The following is an 8,236-nucleotide window of genomic DNA, read 5'->3' as shown; positions in this document are numbered from 1 at the left end:
TTTTTTTTTTTTAACTTTATCTTACCTACTTGTTATGGTTAATGTTCCAAGCACTGTATTGAATAGAAGAGGTAATGTTAGACATCCTTCTGTCTGACTTGGGGAGTAATGATTTTAGTTTTTGACACTTAGTATAATTCTGGCTATCAGTTTGTCATAAACAGCTTTTGTCATATTTAAGTATGGTTCTTCTGTACCTATGTCATTCAGGGACTTTATCATGAAGACATATTAGAGTTTTTCTAAAGTCTTCTTTTGTCTATTTTTATGATCATATGTTCTTTTACTTCAGTCCTGTTTATGTTATATATTCAATTTACTGATATTGTGCATCTAACCATCTAACCTTGCATGTCTGGGTTGAAACCTTCTTGACTGTGATGTCTCCTATGTTTGATAATATGCTCCATTATATTTGCTAATATCTCCTTGAGAATTTTTGTGTCTATGTTAAATAAAGAGATTGGCCTTGAGTTCTCTTTTTAAATCAAGTCTTTATCTAGTTTGGACATCAGGGTGATACTACCTTCAATAAATGAATTTAGAACTCCATTACTTTCAATTTCTTTTTCAATTTGTGGTGACATAAAATCTTTAAAGTTTTTTTTTAGAATTCATAGTTTTTCTTGGATTTAAATTTTCTAGAATACTTAATTAATTTCATTGCTTGTTGTTGAGTTGTTAAGCATATTGATGTCTTCTTGTGCAAAGTTTTATAGTTTGTATGAGTGTAGAACTTTATCAATTTTCTCGATTTTTGCTAATTTTTTAGAACACAATTTTTTTTTTTTTTTTTTTTTTTTTTTTTTTTTGTGCCGAACCAGGGATTGAACTCAGGCGTTTGTGCTGCCAGGCAAGCACAGAACACAATTTTTTTGGTTTTTTGTTTTCATTTTTTAAAGAGAGTACATTAGAATTAAAATCGAAAAATTTACAAGTGATACAGAATTTCACATAACAAAGTAATATGAATTTCACAGTATTTGTTGTAATGCATAGTGTTGTATTCTAATTGGTTATTCATATTACCAGATATATGTATGTAAAATTAGAAGAAGAAAGAATTGCATAAGAAATTAAGAAAAGAAAAAGTACAAATAATTGACTAAAGGACACAAAACAAATTAAGAATTAACTGTTCCTTTCCATAGACCAGCAGAAATACACAGTACAGTTGTCCAAATCATCATTCTTACATACACAGATAAATTTCCCTCCCCAACCACCTTGTCATCCTTCTCCTCAACTCAGTAACTCTTTCATTTTGAATAAGTGTATTTCCTTTTCCAGTATCTATTGTACCCTTCAGATTCCATTTTTCTCTTTCAGGTTCTCACACTAAGGAGAAAATGTGATGTTTGCACAAGCAGGTCTGATATATTTCACATATCACGTGTAATTTTTCTGTTCTTATTCTAACTTGTACTTTTTTTTCCACAATTTTATTGATAAACAAATAGCAATGAGACAGTTTCAAATCAAATTGGTAGGACAGTTTCAATAATTAGCACATTGCATACATTCTTCCTAGTGGTTAATTGCTGTACAAGATGCGGACATGATATCCTATTTACAAACACCATTAGAACAAATAACTCTATTCATTAAGAGAATGTAACTATATATCTATCCTAACTACTTTGAATACACAGATACAAAATGGACATACATGTGTATACCCTTTTTTTGTTAAGTTCCGTTATTTGAATATTATAGGTGTGTAAACTCAGCAAAATATTCTAAGAGAGTCCAGTAGCCCATGAAAGTCATGGGTCTTCTGCTTGACTGGCAGTGTCAGAAATTGGTGACCTGAGTCCTCTATAGCTCAGCATAACAGCATGACTTTACTTCTTATATTTCATTTTTATACCTTTCTGCTAGATGGTTAAGACCAAGGCAAAGCAGGACCTATGCAACAAGAGTTGTAGTTTTTGGGTCTGATAAGGTCAGTGAAATTCCCTCAGGATTTATCCTGAGATCCTGTACCTCAGATTGTAGAACCTTTGTCAGTGTCAGCCATGTGGATGAGCCACGGCCATTGCTTTGCCAATGTGCTCTCTGTGAAAGCCTGAGAGAATGTTTTCTCTCCATGTGACTCTCCTTAGGCACACTCTACATCATCGATCACTTTCCTCTTTGACCTCATAATCTCGTTGATCAGAAATTTTGGGACACTGCCGAGTTACATGACATTACAGTACATAACTTGTACTTTCTTTAAAAAATTGTATGTTCTATAGTTGCATCCATTTACCAATAAAATGACTCAAATGTATTCTGTTCTATATCTGAATAAAACTCCATTGTGTAAAAATACCATAACTTCTTTATCCATTCTTCAGTTAATGGGCATATGGGTTGTTTCCAGGATTTAGCTATGACAAATTGTGATACTGTAAACATAGGTGCACATATATTGGTATTAGGTTTTCAGATCCTCTAGGAACATTCCCAGAAGGGAAATAGCTGGCTTGAATGGGATCTCCAATCTTAGTGTTTTAAGGAATCCCCATACTGATTACTACAGCGGTTGTACCAGTCTGCAGTTTTACTAACAGTGAAGAAGGGTTCCTTTTTCTCTATAGCCTCTCCAGCATTTGCTATTGGCTGAGTTCTTGATGTTAGCCATTCTTTATTGGGGGAGATGGAGTGATGGAACATAATTTTTTGAAGTAGTTACTGTCTCCTATATATCAATAGAGCTTGTTGTGATTTCACTTGTTTCACTTGTAATTGCTTTGATGTTAACTTTTTGTGTCTTTGTCTTAGTAGTCAGTCAGAGGGTTCATCTACTTTATTTATTCATTCAAAGAACCAGATCTTTGATTCATTACTTCTTTTTAATGTTTTAGTCACTATTCTATTGATTTATGCTCTCCTATTCATAATTTCTCTCCTTAATTTTGGTTTGGGGCTGGTTAGTTGTTGTATTTCAAGCACCCTAAGATATTTCATGATGTCTTCCCTATATACTTGCTCTGTTTTCCTAATATGAGTATTAATTGTGATGAACTTTCATTTTAGAAAGAAAATTTCTCGGGGCTGGGGAGATGGCTCAGTGGAATAAGCACTTACTTCCCTGGCAAGCGCAAGGGCCTGAGTTCAATCCCAGGTTCCACCAAAAAACAAAAAAGAAAAAAGAAAGAAAGTTTCTCAGCTTTCATTGTGTCCCAGAGATGTTGCTGAGTTATACAGTCATTATCACTAACTTTCAGAAGTGTTTTAAGGGCTGGAAGGATGGCTCAGTGGACTGTGCCTGATTTGGCAAGCACAGGGACTATGGTTTGATCCCAGGTCCTACATGTCATGCCAGCCCTGCCCCTGGGGCACACTGAGAGGGCAACTGAGTCTGGGTGTGGTGGTGCAGGCCTGAAATCCCAACACTGGGGAGGATGAAAACAGGAGGATCACTACAAGTCCGAGCTACCTAGTGAGATTCTGTACTAAATACATAAAATGAATAATGAATAATGTTTAATTTATTCTTTGATTTCTTCTGTGACTCACTGTTGTTTAAGAAATGTATTGTTAATTTTTCAGGAGTTTTTTAAATACCTTTTTGGAAATTTCATCTGTCATTGATTTCTGTTTTCTTTGCATAGTGGTCTCATAGTATGCATGGATTATTTCAATTATCTTATACTTAATTAAATAGGCATTGTGGACTAGAATGTATCTTTTGAGAAAGTATCATGTGCTGCTGAAAAGAATGTATTCTCCCTGCAAAGGGATGTAACTCTCTGTATATGTCTATGAAGTTCATATGTTCCAGTGTCTAGCTCTGTATTTTCTTTATCAGTTTTTGTTTAGTGGATCTGTCCCTTTGCAAAAGTGCAGTAATAAAATCCCCAAGCTACCTTATTAAGTAAATGATTATTTGATGTCTTAATTTCAGCAATTTTCGTTTTATGAAGGTCTGTGCATATGTATGTGTATCAGTGTTTTCTCTTCCTGTATGATTGTTCCTTTAACTAGCATGTTGTGACTTTCTTGAATCTCCCAAACTGTTTTAATTTGAAGTTTGCCACACCTGATATTAAAACTGCTATCCATCCCTTTTTTGGAGGCCTAGTGGAAGGAATATCATTTGCAATCTTTTAATTTTTAGTGTACGAATATAGTTTGGGATTAGATGAGGTTCTTGAATGCAACAAATTGTCAGATTTTGTTTTTTATCCAATCTTCCAGTCTTTCTTTTGAGTTGAGACCATTAACAATGATATTACTGAGATATGTGGATTACTTACTATCATTGGCTTCTTTTTCTGTTGGTATATTTTTTGTTTTACTTTTCATGTTATTTTGGTGTTTTGTTCTTTGTTTGTTTGTTTGTTTATCCATTGACCTCACTAGCTTCTCCTGTGCTTTTAGGTGTCCAATCTGTTCTTTTGAGAGTATTCTTGCACATTTTCTCTAGAACTGGTTTCACACTCATACATCTTATAATTTCATCTTTTTCACGAAAATTGTTTATTTTTTCAGCTATATTGAAGAATAGCTTTGCTGCATAAGTTAATTTGAGCTGGAAGTTATTTGCTTTAAGGCTTGAAATACTTATTGAAAGTGATTCTGATTGGTTTATCTTTAACATGTTTGTTTTTCTCTGTCTCTAAAATTTTGTGGGGTTTTGTTGTTTTTTTTTTTTTTTTACCAGATATCTACGAATTTGGTGATGATATGCCTTAGTGAATTTCTCTTTTATCATAATTGGTGTTTTATATGCATCACTTACTTGTATTTAAAATCTTTCCTTACATTTTGAAAATTGCCATTCATAATTTCTATCAGAATGTTAGTGAATAAATCTGTGCTATTTTGTTTTGTTTTCTTTTTCTAACTCTGATTATCCTTAGATAGATCTTCTAGCCTAATACAACATAAGATGACATTAATGAATACCTCAAGAAACTTAAGCCAGTGGGATACCTGATTGGAACACAGATTTGATATTACAATGAGACATTTCATATGTGCTTCCCCAGTAGCTTCTGTGCCAGAAAATCTGAGTACTCAAACCCTAATAACTCCTCTGATCCTGTTTTGTATCTCACTTCAGCATTTGGAGTACAGTGCCATGGGAGCTTCCAGTCCCATTTAACTCAACTGAAACTGGCTTCTGACCACAGCAATTGAATCTTTGATCACAAGTCCCTGCCTTTCAATGGAACTTCTCTGTCTGCTCTTCAATTTCCCAGAAATAATATTGAAGGGAGAGATAATTGCTATATTTCTGGTGGATGATTTGGCAGTTTGCAATAAAGAGTTGTGGTAGATTGATAACTAATGGTCAACTTGTAACAACCAGCTGAACTGAATCATTGTGGTTCTGGGTATGGGGTCTCCACCTGAGATGATGGCCAGCAGCATAATAGGCAGTGCTGGAGAAGCTATTTGGGAGCTGTTGGTTATCTTGGTGCTACTAGCTCACATAGAGGAACTTGTCATGCTGGCTTTCTTTTTATGAACTTGGACGTTCTCATCATTGAAGGAGCTCAGGACCTTGCAGCTGAGAATGGCTACAATTCACTTTTGAGGAACTCTGATGTTTACTTTGAGCATTTCTTCCTGGCTCCAATGCCAATTTTTCAGCCTACTGGCACTAATCCTTCAACCCACTGGCATGGACTTTCTAGCTTCCACCAATGAACTTTGGGCCTTCCCAGTGCAGTTTTGTAACATACACTTACATGAGACATTGTCCAGGTTTTCAGCTGATCTTATGAAAGATATTGCTGTGAGTCCAGGCCTTCATCTGAATTCTTAGGTCATTGGTTGTGGACATATTTCCTGCACTCTCTTTGTATGTGTCTCTGTGGTTGACTATTACAAAATATGACTATAAACTACACATTTTATATTGTTTTCCTTGTAAACTCTGACTACAATAGGGGTTTTAAAATGTGCAAATCTTTTGATTTGGTGACTCCACTTCATATAATTCACATTTAGAAACTCATAAACCATGCATACTAAAATGTATACATGAAGATTTTATTGCAGATAGGGGACTATAAGGGACTAGAAATGAAATAAATATTCAATAAGGTAGAAAATGTAATTTGATATAGGTATAGCTACAACACTTTATAGATATCAGAAAACACATTTGTTAAGAACATTTAATGACTTGGGACTATGTACAAAATATTACATGAATAATAGTGAAATACAGTAATGTGAAGTTTAGCCTCAGCAAGCCAGGGATTATTCTCAGACCATTGTCCAGATATTCTGGAAAATGTTTCTTAAGTTAACTGATCTATAGGCTCTTATTAACGGGATAAATGGGTTTCTGCAAGGGTTTACTGCAATGAAATCTAAGGCATGTAATAATTTACACATTAGTAAAGCCTGAATAAGTGATAGTTGTAACAAATCATGATAATTTCAAAGTGGTGATTTCCCCCTGACTCGGAAATTATTTTTTTTACTCTTTTGACTGCTGTCAGTTATTGTTTTTATACCTTCTATCTTATATAACATGACCTTGGAGTTATAGCGGGATTACACTTTTATGCTTTACCTTTAGAATAAATAATAAATGTTTACATATGTTCACAGATATTTTAGATCTCTTAAGGCTTTTATGATTTTTGAAATATACTGGATATCTACCTTGAGTAAAATCAGATGTTATAGCTGATTACGGATATATATGTGTATAATTCCAGCATTCTAAGAGGCTCAGGCAGAAGGATCACAGGGTAAGTACAACCAAAGCAAGCTAGCAACTTAGTGAGAACCTTCCTGAAATTAAAAGAAAAAAAGAAAGAAAGAAAGAAAGAAAGAAAGAAAGAAAGAAAGAAAGAAAGAAAAGGATGAGTTGTAGTTCAGTTCAAATGCTCTGATTTCAATCCCCAACACAGTAAGAAAAAAATACATAGCATATTATGATTTAGGTGATATTTGTAGCATTACTGCATTATAATAGAGGTAAATTAAAGGCAAATAACCTACATGTTCTAAGTGTTGGAAATTATATATTAGATATACCCATTAATTCATTTACTCTCACAACAACTGAATGAGATAGGATTGTTATTCCTCAAGGAAGATGCTAGAAAGAAGTTATCTTATCATGACTAGACAAACAGTAGACCGGTCAGTGTTTAAACCGTGGTACCTGAGTGGTGGAAAATGGGCTCCTGGCTCTGTGCTGGCCTCTCAGGAGGAGAATCTGGCGCATATCCAAACCATTAGAACCGCCACCATGACGGTGAGCAAGAGCAGCAAGATGCTGCGGCACACTGACTACAGGCTGAGGCGCATCCTGCAAGACAGCTGGCTCTTCACTGGCAGCTTTAAGGCTTTGACAAGCATATTAACTTGATCCTCTGTGACTGTGATGAATTCAAGATCAATCCAAAGAACTCTAAGCAAACAGAAGGGAAGAGAAACGAGTCCTCTGTCTGGTGCTGTTGTAAGGGGAGAACCTGGTCTCTGTGACAGTGGCAGGACCTCCTCCCAAAGATACTGGCATTTCCTGAGTGCCACTTCCTGGAGTTTCTGGGGGCCCAGGAATCAGTAGGACTGTGGGTAGAGGAATCCCAGTTGGTGTTCCCGTGCCATAGGCTCCTGCAGGACTTGCTGGGCCATCCGTGGGGTTGGTGGGCCATCCCAAAATGTGATGACCCCACAAGGAAGAGGTACTGTTGCAACTGTATTGCAGGGATCCAAGTCAGTACCTACCTGGCTATGTGGGTCCTCCTCCACCTATGGGCCAAGGGGCACCCCCTCCAGGAATGATGGACCCTCTTCCAGCACTAGACAACCATGGGTCCCTCAATGGGGATCCCTCCCAGACAAAGGACCCTTATGGGCATGCCCACCCCAGGGGTGCACTCCCCTTCCTCAGGTATGCGAGGGTCCCCTCCCCATGTAATTACCCACCAAGGCCCTAGACTCATCTTGACCCTCCTCTGCTCCCTGCCTGTTTCCTGTGAGGCTTTACATAGTCCTTTTATTTCCTTGTGGCCTATGAAACTGGTTCATAATAAACTCTTCTAAGAGAATATTTAAATAAATAAATAATAAACAAACCATGGTACCTTAGCCCCAGAATTTGTGATTCATTAGTGCACTTCTTTTTAATAAAACTGGACTGTAAAATTCATGCAGGCAGGCACTATTACTGACTCACTTAACACTGCAGGTCCAGTTTTCACAAATGTAATTGGTAACTCTCACACTGAGTAAATCTTGAACAAAGCATGACTGGACTCACTAAACAGTGACA

General features: G+C 36.2%; 1 pseudogene; it reads left to right on the top strand.

Annotated features, from left to right (window-relative positions):
- The first annotated feature begins 7,210 nt into the window (after positions 1-7,210).
- On the top strand, positions 7,211-8,007 carry LOC101576367 (annotated as a pseudogene).
- The last annotated feature ends 229 nt before the right edge of the window (positions 8,008-8,236 follow it).

The sequence above is a fragment of the Octodon degus genome, unplaced genomic scaffold (assembly GCF_000260255.1).
Source record: "Octodon degus isolate 3935 unplaced genomic scaffold, OctDeg1.0 scaffold00059, whole genome shotgun sequence".
NCBI classification, from domain to species: Eukaryota; Metazoa; Chordata; class Mammalia; order Rodentia; family Octodontidae; genus Octodon; species Octodon degus.
The sequence above is the reverse complement of the archived record's forward strand: the minus strand, read 5'-3'. Positions and strand labels throughout refer to the sequence as shown.